Source organism: Ailuropoda melanoleuca, chromosome 9 (genome assembly GCF_002007445.2).
Source record: "Ailuropoda melanoleuca isolate Jingjing chromosome 9, ASM200744v2, whole genome shotgun sequence".
NCBI lineage: Eukaryota > Metazoa > Chordata > Mammalia > Carnivora > Ursidae > Ailuropoda > Ailuropoda melanoleuca.
In genome coordinates, this window is record NC_048226.1 from 39,591,784 (window position 1) to 39,605,269 (window position 13,486).

Below are 13,486 nucleotides of genomic sequence, written 5' to 3' on the forward strand. Positions count from 1 at the left end.
AGAACTGACATATTATCCTTTAACAGCCTTTTGAAGATTATCATTTTAATAATATTTAAAGATTCAAACCTCACGTACTTTTGAGTAAATGACCCTGTTGGACCTGAGGCCCAGCTCCCTGAGCCTGTAGCTCAGAAGCAATTCAGAGTGACTGGTGCTGAAAGTCCTCAGCTATTTCTGGCTCATTGACTTTTTCCTGGGTTGACATTGACTCTTCTGGAAGCTCCCATCACAGTTCCTTTCTGCCTCATTAGCTGTCTGTTCAGCAATGACAGTAGGATCTCCATGGGTCCCTGTCATGTCTGTAACTATGAGTGAATCGGATCTGACCCAGTGTCTAACAGTCAGCTAGAAACATGTGTACCCTAGAATGTTTCTAGTGTCCTTATAGTCGGCTCATTATTTGTGGTGAAGAGTAGTGGGTGGAAGCATTGGCCATGGACTCAGTGGGGCAAATGGGGGAGAGAGAAAACTCATATTTTATGGGAATATCCTGAATAACTGTGGATCTGAATAATTGAAGAGTTCAGTTTACATTCTGAGAATTCAGGTTTGAGGCTTTGTTACCATATATTCTTGTAATGCTTCTCTGAGGCTGCAGGGGGAGAGTCATGCTTCTTGTCTGCCATCCACTGAGCCCACATCATGTACCCCAACATTCACATGCCTGTCTGCTAAGATAAGGGTGAGACACATGGAAGCACTCTGCAGTAGGGTGATTGGCATTCACTGTTGCAAAGAATATGGACAGATCAATAGAGACCTCACCATAGTACCAGATTCCTGGACTCTGAGTTTTTTGCAGACCTGCTTTACTTTCACCACCTCAGAACCCAACTCACTAGATTAATATTTGTCCAGTGCAAGGTTACCTTATTGGAATTTCACACTTTATCATTAATCTTTCCCTGGACATTTAGGATATGATACAAAAGTTCTCATTGGCCCCCAGGTGGTCTTACCTCTCTTTACTATGTGTCAGGGAATAAGGTTGCCTGAGAATCTCAAGCATCTCAGCCTCACCTACTGATCTGTAAACTCACTTCAGTCACCTTCAGATTTTTAAGAAGGCAAATGTTCCATTTCCAGGTGCTTTGTTCACAGCCATTCACACAATGAAACCTGCCCTTGCCTTTGCTGCCTGTGATTTCTGATACCATACAATCTCCACTTTATCCCATACCTTCTCTCTTCACCTAATCACACAAGCAGATTATGTGTTAGAAACTGGTCATGGCAAAAAACAGACATCAGCAGTCTCCACTAGTGGCAAACTGGGATTCTGCTTTTTGTTAGATCAGAGGATCACTGTTGCCTTCCCGGCCCTCATTCTTGAAAAGATAAATTTCTCAACAAGGTTTGGATTCAGCCTTGTGGCAAAACTGAATCCCATAGGAGAGAGACTCTTCAGCAGGAGGCACTTTGAATTCTGTAACATCCTATTTCTCCCAGAAAACCCCGTGAAAGCCCCTGGACATGACCTGGTCTTTAGCTGCAAACTTGCCCTCTAAGTTTCCACCTTTCTAGGCCATACCTGCTGTAGGCTCAGTCAATGCAAAGAGAGTTTGGGGGAAATAACATTTGACCTACTTCATGTATTAATTTTTACATTTATTTTGAAAAGGTGACATCACATCCTAGTCAATCTTAGAGGAGAGGGCAGTAATAAGGTGGGAAGAAGGCGGGTTGGCTGCCCTTGGAAAGCAGTGTCTGTGAGCCTCATCTCCTGGGCATGCCTTGTTGCAGCCATTTCTGGGTCCAGTCAGCTTCCCTCCATTGTCTTTCCTCTTCCTATACAACTTACATGCAAATTACTCCTGGGTGTTCAGGCAAGGACCATTCCCACCACCCACAGTCATGGACGATTGAGTATTTTATTGGGAATATATGTGGTAGTTAGATTTTTGCAGAAGTGGGAGCAGCAATAATGAAAGACCCTCCCTATTCCCCTTCCTCCCTCCCTTAATGAGGCTTAATGGCCTTGTGTGGAAGAATTTGTCCAAACTGTTTAATGGGAGTTGTTCAGGGAACAGGGATTTCCAGAGAAATGTCTTCCTATCTGGTGGATTAAGTTGGCAGCTGCTCTGGTTGATACTTGAGCTGGACCATGGCAGCTGCCTCAAGGTCAGAGGACCTCCCATCCCCCCCCCCCACCCCAATGACAGTTCATTGTTTTGGGGATAGGGACTTTGACATTAAAATCTCTGTAATTTCTGCCTCTATAAAGAACCTCAACTCATATATTTCACCAGAGTACAAAGTTGTGGTTATAAGAGAACCTAGAAGTTTTACTATAACATAGCTATTTCTTTAAGAATAGAGAATCTACTTTCACATTCCATTCTTCAAGCCTGAAAATAGACAAACAAATTGGGTAGAAATTCTGCCAAGTCTCGGGCATGAAATTAGTAAAAAGGACTTAGGTTCCTGTCCTGTTGCTTCTCTGCACTGACTCTGGGCATTTACTTTCTTTGAGCCTCAGTTTTCTCACTGGGGAAGATGAAGCAACTACTCAAAAGATTCACTGATTTACAATGTAGAGAGTGAAAAATTTAGTACCAAGAATTTTATAAATTGTCTCAGGATGTTTTCATTGAGAGGGTTACAGACTCAGTCCTGACACAAGCCACGCTAAGAGACAATAGTAACAGGTTCTTAGTGAAATAGACAGACCGTGGCATTTCTCAAAATATATGTCTTGCCTTGAAGCTCTTCCATAAATGTCCATTTCCCAAACTCTTCTAAATCTCTTCCTAGGCACCCTTTCAGCTGAATGTTTACACAGCGGCGATTACCCCTTTTGATGCCATAAACTCCATAAAATTCATGATGGTTCAACTCTAAAGTTCACCGAAGGGTGGCCCAGTAGAGCAAATTCTTAGAATGTACACGGTAGAGGTAACCAGAGAATACTAGATGAATGAAGAGATGAACAATATGTGGTTTAAACATCTACCTATTTTAAGTGTTGCAGTTGTTTTGACAAATATATGCCTTATATAGCCACTACCACAATTAAGATGCAGAATATTGCCATCACTCTACGAAGTGCCCTCGTGTGCCTTTGCAGTTAATCCCCTCCCTGCACACTGGTGGTAGTGCCAGTCTTTTACACATTAGCCATTCTAACGGATGTGTATTCTACGTCATTTAATTTACATTTCCTCAATGACTAATGATGTTTAGCATCTTTTCATGTGCTTCTAAGTCATTTTACTATTTGATGAAGTATCTGTTCACCATTGCCTGATTTCTTTGGGTTGTTTATCTTAATAGAGAGTTATAAAAGTTCCTCATTATTTTGGATAAAACTCCCTTATCAAACATGTTTTGCAAATATTTTTGGATAAAACTCCCTTATCAAACATGTTTGCAGGTATTTCTCCCTCATAGCCCCAGTCCAACCAGCCTGTCTCTCCTTCCTCCCCTGTGGTTTGCCTTTTCATGTTCTTAAGTGTATTTTGAGGAGCAAACATTTTTAGTTTTGATGAAGTTCAATTTGTCATTTTTTCCTTTATGCTTTGTGCTTTTTGTATCTTAATAAATCTTTGCTTAGCTCAAAAATCACAAGGATTTTCTCTCATTTTCTTCTAGAATTTTTATAGTTTCAACTCTTAAATTAGATCTAAGATCATTTTAAGTTAATTTTTGTATTGTGAGATAAGAATCAAGGATTTTTTTGTCAGCTTATTTTCTATATAAATATTTGTTCCAACACCATTTGTTGAAAAGGCTATGCTTTCCCCCAGTGAATTACCTTGATGACTTTGTAGAAATTCAAATGACCATATATGTTCAGGTCTACTTGCAGGCTCTCTATTTTGAACCGTTGATCTGTATGTTTGTCTCTCTACCATACCACACTGTCTTAATTATTATAGCTTTATAGAAGTCTCTAAATCAGGTAATGTAAGTCCTCCACTTTGTTGGTTTTATTTGGTTTTATTGGTTTTTTCTCTCTCTTTCTCTCTCTCTGTGAATTTTCTATTTCATTCATCTCTGTTTATTATTTTCATCCTTATGCTTACTTTGCATTTAATTTTCTCTTCTCTTTCTAGTTTCTTAGGGTGAAAACTTGAATTACTGATTTGAAATCTTCCTTATTTTCTAATATAAGCATTTAATGCTATAAATTTTCATCTAATCATTCCTTTAGCTGCATCCCACAAGATTTGATATGTTGTATTTTCACTTTCATTTAATTCAGAATATTTTCTAATTTACCTTAGGATTTGTTCTTTGACCCATAAGTTATTTAGATGAGTCATGTTTATTTTCTAGATATTTGGAGATTTTCCAGATATCCTTCTGTTTGATTTCTGGTTTGATTCTGTTGTGGAGAGAGAATATTCTTCATATGATCTCAATCCTTTTAAATTTAAGATATGTTTTATGGCCCAGAATACAATCAACCTTGGTGAATGTTCCACATGCATTTGAAAACATTGTATTTTCTGTTGTTGTTAGGTGAGTGTTCTATAAATGCCAATTAGGTCAGTTAATTCATGGTGTTGTTCAAGTCTATGATACCCTTACTGATTTTCTGTTGACTTGTTTTATCAATTGCTGAGAGAAGAAGTTTGAGATATCTGATTATAACTGTGGGTTTGTATATATCTTCTTGCAGTGCTATCACTTTTGCCTCATGCATTTGAAACTCTGTTTAGTTGGATTCACATTTAGCATTGTTCTATTGTCTTGAAGAATTTATCCCAAGAAAAGTGTTAAGCAAAACAAAATTCTTTTCTATCTCCCTCTTTTGTATGTGTCTGCCAGCTTTAATGGGTATAAGTGCGTCCTCACACACATGTACTATCTTTTAAGGTAGCTTAGCAAAGTTAGAAGGCAGGTAGGGAGAGCCTAGAGAAGAAAGGTGTTGACAATCCTTGAGGCACACCAGATGTCTGGCAATAGGGAAGGCCTCATAGCCCCAGTCCAACCAGCCTGTCTCCCCTTCCTCCCCCGGCAATGTACAGGGCCGAGCATAGCAGGAGCTGAAATAGCTGACCTATCTAATGCTTTTAAGTGAGTAGGCTGAACTTTATGATTCAATGACTAGTTGTCACTGGTCTATGGTGTCCTATTTTTAGTTCTGATGTAAATTGCTGTATAAGCTAATGTCTCTGTATATTTTCATGACACACTTAGGCCCTAATTAAATCCTTGTCTTATCTAAACCAGTTTTTACAGAACTGCAGAGGTCACCCTATCATGGGCCAGGGACTTCCAGCACCAAGTTGTCTTCTTGGCTAAGAATATCCAAGATTCCCAATCCAAGTGTTGACAAGCAGGTGCACATGATCCCGTCTACCGTCTCAAGTGTTTCCAAATTCTTTCCTATCTAGCATATCATGGGCTTAGGCACAGAACCTAGGAACCACATGGGTCGCCTACACCTTTAAGCTCTTTACTCTAAAATAGCAAAAGGCATGTGTGGAAGTCAAGGCCGGTGCGCCAGAAGTACCAAGGAAAACCAGGCCATACCATCTTAGTCTCCAATTCAGGTACAATAAATGTTATCCTGTGAGGTTACAAAGGTGCTCCCAGAGAAAAATAAAAAAAACATTTCATGAGAGAGAGAGAGAGAGAGAATGGGGGAGGGGAAAGGAGGGAGAAAAAAGAAAGGGAAGGAAGAAGGAAGGAAAGAAGGAAGGAAGGAAGGAAGGAAAGAAGGAAGGAAGGAAAAAAAAAAAAGGAAGAAAGCCAGCCAGCCTATGGTTTAACAAGCAGGGGCTTGCAGACTCTTTACCTTTCTTGAAGGGTTTATTTCCTAGGTTCTCAGAAACCAATATATGTGTCCCCAGATCTGAGACCTTACTGAATTTCTTATCATCCCAAGATTTGGTCTCCTAGAAAATATTCATATTTTCCTAAATCAGGATGAACATTAGGCTGAAGTTCCAAGGAAAAGCAGCATGTGGAATCCTGGGTCTCCACAGTTGTCACATGAGAAAAGATAAAATTATTTTCATGCAAATGATCTTTGACCCCTCATTCTGATTTCCAGGGCAAATATCAACTCTAGTTGCCACTTGAGACTGAGAGGTCAGAGATGTTGGATGCTAGAGCACTGGAAAGCTGGTTTTCTGAGTGAGATTAATCTCACAAGGTATTACAGAACATTTAAAAAAATAAAGCAGGAGACCAAGAACATGATTTCCCATGAGTGTGACTGCAGGTCCCGTGTTCTTTGAAATGATCTATTTAATTTTCCAAAACAAACTGAAATGAATGAAAATTTAACTATGTTCTCTAAATTTAATTGAGGGATTCAGGGTGTCAAATTATTTTCAAACAGAAATCCCTACTGAGAGCGACTGCTTGTGTTTTTTACAAATTAGGAGATTCAAGTTTACAAATCGCTGATATGCCAGCGCCCTGACTATGCTGGAATAAACCTTGGTAAAAATAGAGAGAAAATTGATCAGGGCTCAGAACTGGCCTACATTTACTGCATAACACTGTCTAGGGCTTAGTAACTCTAGCAATTATAAGAAGTTATGATAATAAAATGCAGTCATTTTACATAGAAAAAGCTATAGGAGAGAGTAAGGTTTTTCTTAAGGAGGTTTTAATGAAGCCATTACATTAACATTATTAATGCTTTTTCATTCATATTCTTCAACTGCAATTCTTTTTCTGGCCTTTTTTTTTTTCCTGTTGGGGAAGTGACATCCTAATAACTGTCAATTTGGGGGCTTTACTAAAAGGACAAAAAATATCTATACTAAAACTCTAAGCTATATTTCTCAGGATCAAATAGCATCCTTGGCAAAGTTTACCTTAATAGGAAGCTAAAATGGATGTATTCATTTGAAAGAGGGAAATATAAGTTGTGTGTGAGCAGTATCATGAATTCATTTCCCCTGGCAACCTGTGCCTGCAGCCCTATAATTCTGTGAAAACAGGAACACAGGCACCAGGGAGAGCTCTCTGGGGGAGTTGTTACAACATAGCTAGTTGAGTTTTGCTTCCTGTGTCTTAAAACTGTTTCTTATTCTGATTTAACCTAAGACCCTTGCTAGTATTGCACATTATGTGGATTTTTTTCTGTCTTTGTTTACTATCTCAGTGAATTCCATGAAATACCTTTTCTCCCACTACCACCCACAAAGAATTAACCCACCACCGTGTCAATCCATCTGGAAAACCAATGCCATGTGGCAGTAGTGCTGTAACTAGTGTGTGTCCGTTGCTTTATCACCTACAAAGTCTTCCACAGAGGTTCTCTCATTCAAACCTCGCAGCAACCCTGTACAGTAGGAATCATTACACTTACATATTTTATGGCGGAGGATCATAGAGGATGCCTAACTTGCTCAAGGTCACAGAGCAGCAGGAGCTTAGAGCCCAGTGATCTCGTACCCCCCGCCCCCACGGAGTGTGAGCGTGCAATATACTGTACACCAAGCTCACATCTAGGCAAAGTGAGTGAATCCCCACCTCACCTGGGTTGATGACTGACGCAGAGGCTCCCCTGCTTTGATTCACCACTCTTGACGCATTGGCACTGCCTCACAGGGCAGAGAAGTCGTTTCTAGGCCTCTGCTGCTCGCAGGCCTGTGGCTGACCATTGCAATGACAGTACCCCAATCCTTTAGTTGCACCCCACACTGCTGACCAACCTGCCTCTCTCAGTCTGACTTCCAATGGTGGAATTGGCCCCTCCTGTGAGTCTCACACGTTCAACGCACTAGCTTTTCTCTTTGGATTTGTGGTCACTATTAATAATTCTCGGCACTTTAGTTAGAGTTACTTTGAGCAAGGTCCTCAGCCTTCCTGAGCCTGAGGTTTCTCACCTATAAGTTGGGCTAACAATACTATCAACTTCCCAAGACTCTAGAAGAGAATTTGTTTGGCCTATTTGTCTAACACAAGGCCCAGAAGCTCCTGTCTGTGAGGAATTAATGATCTAATTAGCAGTGTTGTCATTCAGTACTTCTTTCATAGTGGGTGAGAACACACACTCTATACTGAGCACATAATCATCAGGTCCATATCTGAGAAGAAGGCTGGCTTTCAGTGTTTGCCAGGCTGTGATACCAGTGTTTTAGCTTCTTCCTGCTCCCCACGCCGACCCCATCAATGCCTAAATACCATGTTTAAAACAAACCAAACAGTATATACTATAAATCTTCCTCTGGGTTAGGAAAAAAATGGATGGGTTTAATTTCCTCTCGTTTCATAAGTCTGAGGAAACTATTCTTGTTTCTATTCTCCCCTTAGCAAGAAGCAGCAGTTAGTGACAACAAAGCCCCAAAATCAAATCCCTTCACTCATTTCTTTCTTCTTTCTTTCTTTCTTCTTTCTTTCTTTCTTTCTTTCTTTCTTTCTTTCTTTCTTTCTTTCTTTCTTCTTTCTTCTTCTTTCTTTCTTTCTTTCTTTCTTTCTTTCTTTCTTTCTTTCTTCTTTCTTTCTTCTTTCAGATTTATTTATTTGAGAGGAGAGAAAAAGTATGGCAGGGAGGGGCAGAGGCAGAGGGAGAGTCTCAAGCAGACTCCCCACTGAGTGCACAGCCCAAAGACTCAGGGCTGGATCCCAGGGCCCCAAGATCATGATCTGAGCCAAAATCGAGAGTTGGACACTTAACCAACTGAGCCACCCAGGCGCCCCTCCCTTCACCCATTTCTTTACTTAGTGTGTACAGCTGCAGATCCTCCCAAGAAAAAAATGCTTGTAGTGGGTGTTTTCCTTCTATAGATCTTTTAGAGTGTACCTATTTTCTTCTTCCTCTAGCATTCATGGACAGCATGCTATATTTACACAGCTCTGTGCTTCCTAATGCATCTCAGTTGCCCTGCTGCCAAGCAGAAATGTCTGCATTCCTGTGAGAGAAACACCCATGGTGGAAGACCTGCCCAGCAGAATTTCCAGGGCTTAGACCCTCGGCTGTGAATTAGAGACCATGCACCCACTTATTCCTCAGACACAGATGCCTGGCTCAGGCTCTTGGACGTACTCTCTTTTCCAGTCTGGAATCCATAAGGCTTAAGCTATTCAACGGCCTGCAGTTCAGGAATGCTACGTAGGGAGCAGGCCAGTGCTTGAATCTTTCTGAATAAGCATTCTAAGCATGACCTCAGCAATCCTACTCATACCTGTTCCCAGCATCTGGCTTTGATTCTGTGACCCAGCCTAGCAGGTTCAAGAAACAGGGTGGTTGCCCACTCAGCAGCCTCAAGTCTAGCTTTAACCCTTCTATCCACATTCCTTCAAGGCAAATGGATTTCATTATAGATGGGCAAGCGTCCTTTTGAATTAGCCAAGGAGGACTGGCATTTAACAAACAGTAATAACCAGATCCTTCTGTCAGGTTGATTTTGTGATTGGCATTCACAGCAGCAGAGAGGAGATGGGGCCCAAGGGTGGGGGCTTGGACACAAATTTTCTCACTGCCCCCAATATCCCTTCAATGGCCTGACATGACCACCACAGTTGTCCCTCAGGATAAGACATAGACATTTCCATGCTATGTGGCAGGGCTGTACATTAAGACATCAGCATCCATTAATGTCTTAGTCGTAGTTCAGTTTATCAGATATATTACTATCACCTGGATAAGCTGAGGAACTTAAACACAGGCAGCTAAATGATAATGGACCAGGATCATCGGTGGTGGAAAGAATGATCATTTGGGGAAAAGCAGAGGCTGGCACCACATGGAGCCTCTGGGAAGCCTTGAGGGAGCCTGAGGGCACTGGTTACTGATCAGAGAGCTCACCCTTTTGCTTTGGGCCAGCTAAAAAAATATTTTCCCTCTTAAATGTGACTACCCATATTTGTGCCAGAATGAATATCAGGAAAGCATCTGTTTGGTTTTGTTCAGTCAGTGAATCATGTGGTGCAGGATGCGTTTAGGTAAAGGGAGCTGCTACTATGCCCCCACGCTAAGATGAGAGCATGTTCACTGAACTGCACCCAGTGACAATCCCTCTGCTAAGTGCCCAGGGACACAACTGGCTTCAACTGAGCACTGAAGACAGTTTCATGCATTGATTGTCAAGAATCTTGCCACAAGAAGCATGTTGGCTTAAAAAATAAAAATCATCGCATTTAGCATAAAAATCAAGCCAAAGACTCCATTGAGCATTTCATGCCCTTTTCTTTGACACTTTCCTACTAAAAACTAGCCTTTGGTTAAGAGCAACAGGTTTGCGTGTCCTTAGAGACCAAAAAGGTAACATTAACAAAAATGCAAGCCAGGTAAAAGAAAAATGTTAATAAAATCATAAATCCAAGATTTAGTGTGCTTTCCTCTTTACTCCTGAGCATAGGAACTATATAAGCACAATGAAAAATGGCCGCTGAAACCAGCCTTGCAGCAGAGGAGGCAAAAGGGAGTAGTGAGCTTGATGGAAATCAGGGGAGACAGAGAGAGAGAGAGCGCGCATACCCAGTCCAAGGGGCAGGTTCTGGATTGCTACATTTCTGCTTTGTCAAGAGAACCTGCAAATCCAGATTTTAATGTGAAGTCTCCTATTTTTTTTTCTTAATTTTTAATTGTGGTAAAACCCATATAACATAAAAATTACCATCATAAACATTTCTGAGCATACAGCTCAGTAGTCTTAGTATATTCACATTGTTGTACAACCAATCTCCAGATTTTTTTTTCATCTCACAAAACTGAAACTCTGTACCTATTAAAAAACAACTCCCCATTTTCCTCCTTCCCCCAGCCTCTGGAAACCTCCATCCTACTTTCTGTTTCTATGAATTTGACTGCTCTAGATACTTCTTGTAGTCTGCAAGTGGAATCACAAAATATTTGTCATTTTGTGACTGGCTTATTTCACTTAGAATACCGTCCTCAAGTTTCACCCATATTGTAGCATATGTCAGAATTTTCTTCCTTTATGGAGCCAAATAATATTCTATTCTACGTATATGCTATATTTTACTTATCCATCCATCCATTGATGAACACTTGGATTGCTTCCACTCTTGACTATTCTGAATAGTGCTCCTATGAACATAAGCGTGCAAATATCTGTGTGTGTCTGCTTTCAACCCTTTTGAGTATATGCCCAAAAATGGACTTGAGGGATCATGTGGTAATTCTATGTTTAATTTTTTGAGGAACTGCCACACTATTTTCCATAGCAGCTGCACCATTTTACATTCCTACCAACAGTGCACAAGGGCTTCCATTTCTCTACCTCCTTGCCCCTGATTTTTTAATGTTGCAACTAACTCAAGTTTTTGTCAAAATATCACTCAGCCACACAGTTCAGACCAAGTAAACACTGTCCATTATCTGGAACTGTCCTGTGCACAGAGACAGATGTCCACAAGCCTCTGGAAGAATGCATGCTCCTTAATCCCCATCAACAAAAATTGTTCTAGATGACCTCTCTTGTCAAGGGTGATGCCAGCACATCATGCGGCTTTGGGTGGAAGAACCTCTCATCACCCTACTCTTCTATGGAGTAAAACCCTCATACCATAATCTGACTTTAATTTTTTTTCCTCTCAAAAAACATTTGGTAGAACAGGGAAAACAAATCCAAGGAAAGGATTTTGCTCATGAATACCCGGCATTCCTGGTCAAGTTCATCTAAGAAAAGTAGTCTTTCTCCTAAGCAAATGTATGTCACTCCCCTCTATGGTCTTTTGTGGATCTTGACTGAATAGCAACTGAGACAGGAAAATGCTGCCTCCCTAGTCCATTTCCTGCTTTTTTTTATGACAAAAATTCATTTCTTGAATTATCTGAAGCCCCATGGTGATACATACAGCATAGTGTTAGGTGATGGTTGTAAGTTTGTTTGGTCACTTGACAAAAATGTGTAAAATTTAGAATAAAGGACTAATAATCCTTTCTTCATCTTTTTACACATCTCAAAGTAGACTGAAATGCAGGACAAACTCAAAAGCCGGTAGGGAAGTTCAGTGCTTGTCATTTTCTGTCCTTTGTTCAGCTTCATGGGACATCTGTATTCCCAAGAAATGGCATTTCCTGTGATGGAAGAGAACCAGCATTTGGAAAGCTACTTAAAGGAATACGTATATACCATTCTATTTGAGGAAGGTTATAGGAAAAATGTCTGCTTATGATTTAATGGGCTATACTTATAGAAAGAAGGTTTCTAAATCTTTAACTCATTCTTCCTTTAGGAAAGAGCTATATATAAAGTTGGGCTACTTGGAAATACACTGGATAGGTCATGGATAATCATGATTATAATGTGCCACAGGAATTAAATCCTATACCAATTCTGACAAGATGAGCATTGCAAATATAACTGTCTTTCCTTACTAGGGGTCACTGCTGTTGTATATAGTTCCTCATAGGCAGTTCCCAGGTGATCCTGCATGGTAGGGGAGCGTCTTCACTAATGTAAGAAGAAAGGAAGGAAGGAGGGAGGGAGGGGAGGGGAGGGAGGAAGAGGGAAGGAGGAAATGCACATTTAAAAAAAACACTTAATATAAGCGAGGCATGTGCAAAGTGCTTTATAGGTGTATTACTTTATTTATTCAGTACTTACAACAGCCTTGCGAGATAGGGTCTCATCTCTATTTTGCAAAAAGAAAAACCTTGGTTTTTTAAGTCAGAGGTTAACTGACTTATCCGTCATATAGCTAGTAAGTGGTTAGTCTGGGATTCTATGCCAGGCTCAACCTCTTGGCATAGAACTTCTTTGCTGAGATGGTTGGTGGGTCCCCAGATTTACATAAACAAGACCAAAGAGATGGTGTAATCACCTGAAAATACTCGGGATAAATCTCTGCTCTTGGCACCCACTCTGGCACTGGCCTTTCCTCCCTGAAAGACAATATCTGTCCATATCGTTCAGACAGAAATCTAATAACTGCCTGAGACATGGGGATGTAAAAGGAGCAAACTAAACTACTGGATACCAAATTTTGAAGGCTGCCAGGTACGACCAGCTAGAATGTTTTCAATGGAAGATAGATTTTCATCTCAAGTACAGAAAAGCATAAAAATATACACAAATCCCAAAAGCAGTACCAACTGGTTTGTTAGCCACCAGCAGTTTTGCAAAGATTGTATCCCTCTACAGCAAATACCTTACCCAACTAGTTTTGCCCCTTAGATATTTCAGAACAGCTGTCATGGAAGATTCCTTGAGATTAGGGATTGCTTTCAAGGAAAAGAGGCTACAAAATGCACACTGATGGTCTGTTTAGGCAGAATTCAGTATTCATTCCTATAACATGGTTTAAAAAAGGTCGCTACAGACTGATATGTCCAGATCACTTGGGTTGAGGGTTTATTTGTTTGTTTTTTATTTTGTTTGTTTTACTTTGGTTTGGTTTTGGTTTTTTGTTTTTAGGATTAGTTAGAGTAAGGTTGACTACGGTGGGGAAGAGAATAGTTTCATGTGCACAAGCAGGCACAGGATTCTGCCAGGATATTGCTTTTTCTGCACCAACTTCATGGACACGGAGGTAGCTAATCCATTACCAAATAGAATCTGATAGCATAATACAGCCTTTCTAAAAAAGCCCAATTTCACTTGAT

General features: G+C 40.4%; 1 protein-coding gene across 4 annotated transcripts in view; it reads left to right on the forward strand.

The window, feature by feature from the left end:
- Positions 1 to 13,486, forward strand: part of LOC100473935 (tripartite motif-containing protein 55) — a 42,332-nt gene that overhangs the window by 26,364 nt on the left and 2,482 nt on the right. The gene's annotated exons all lie outside the window — the stretch shown is intronic.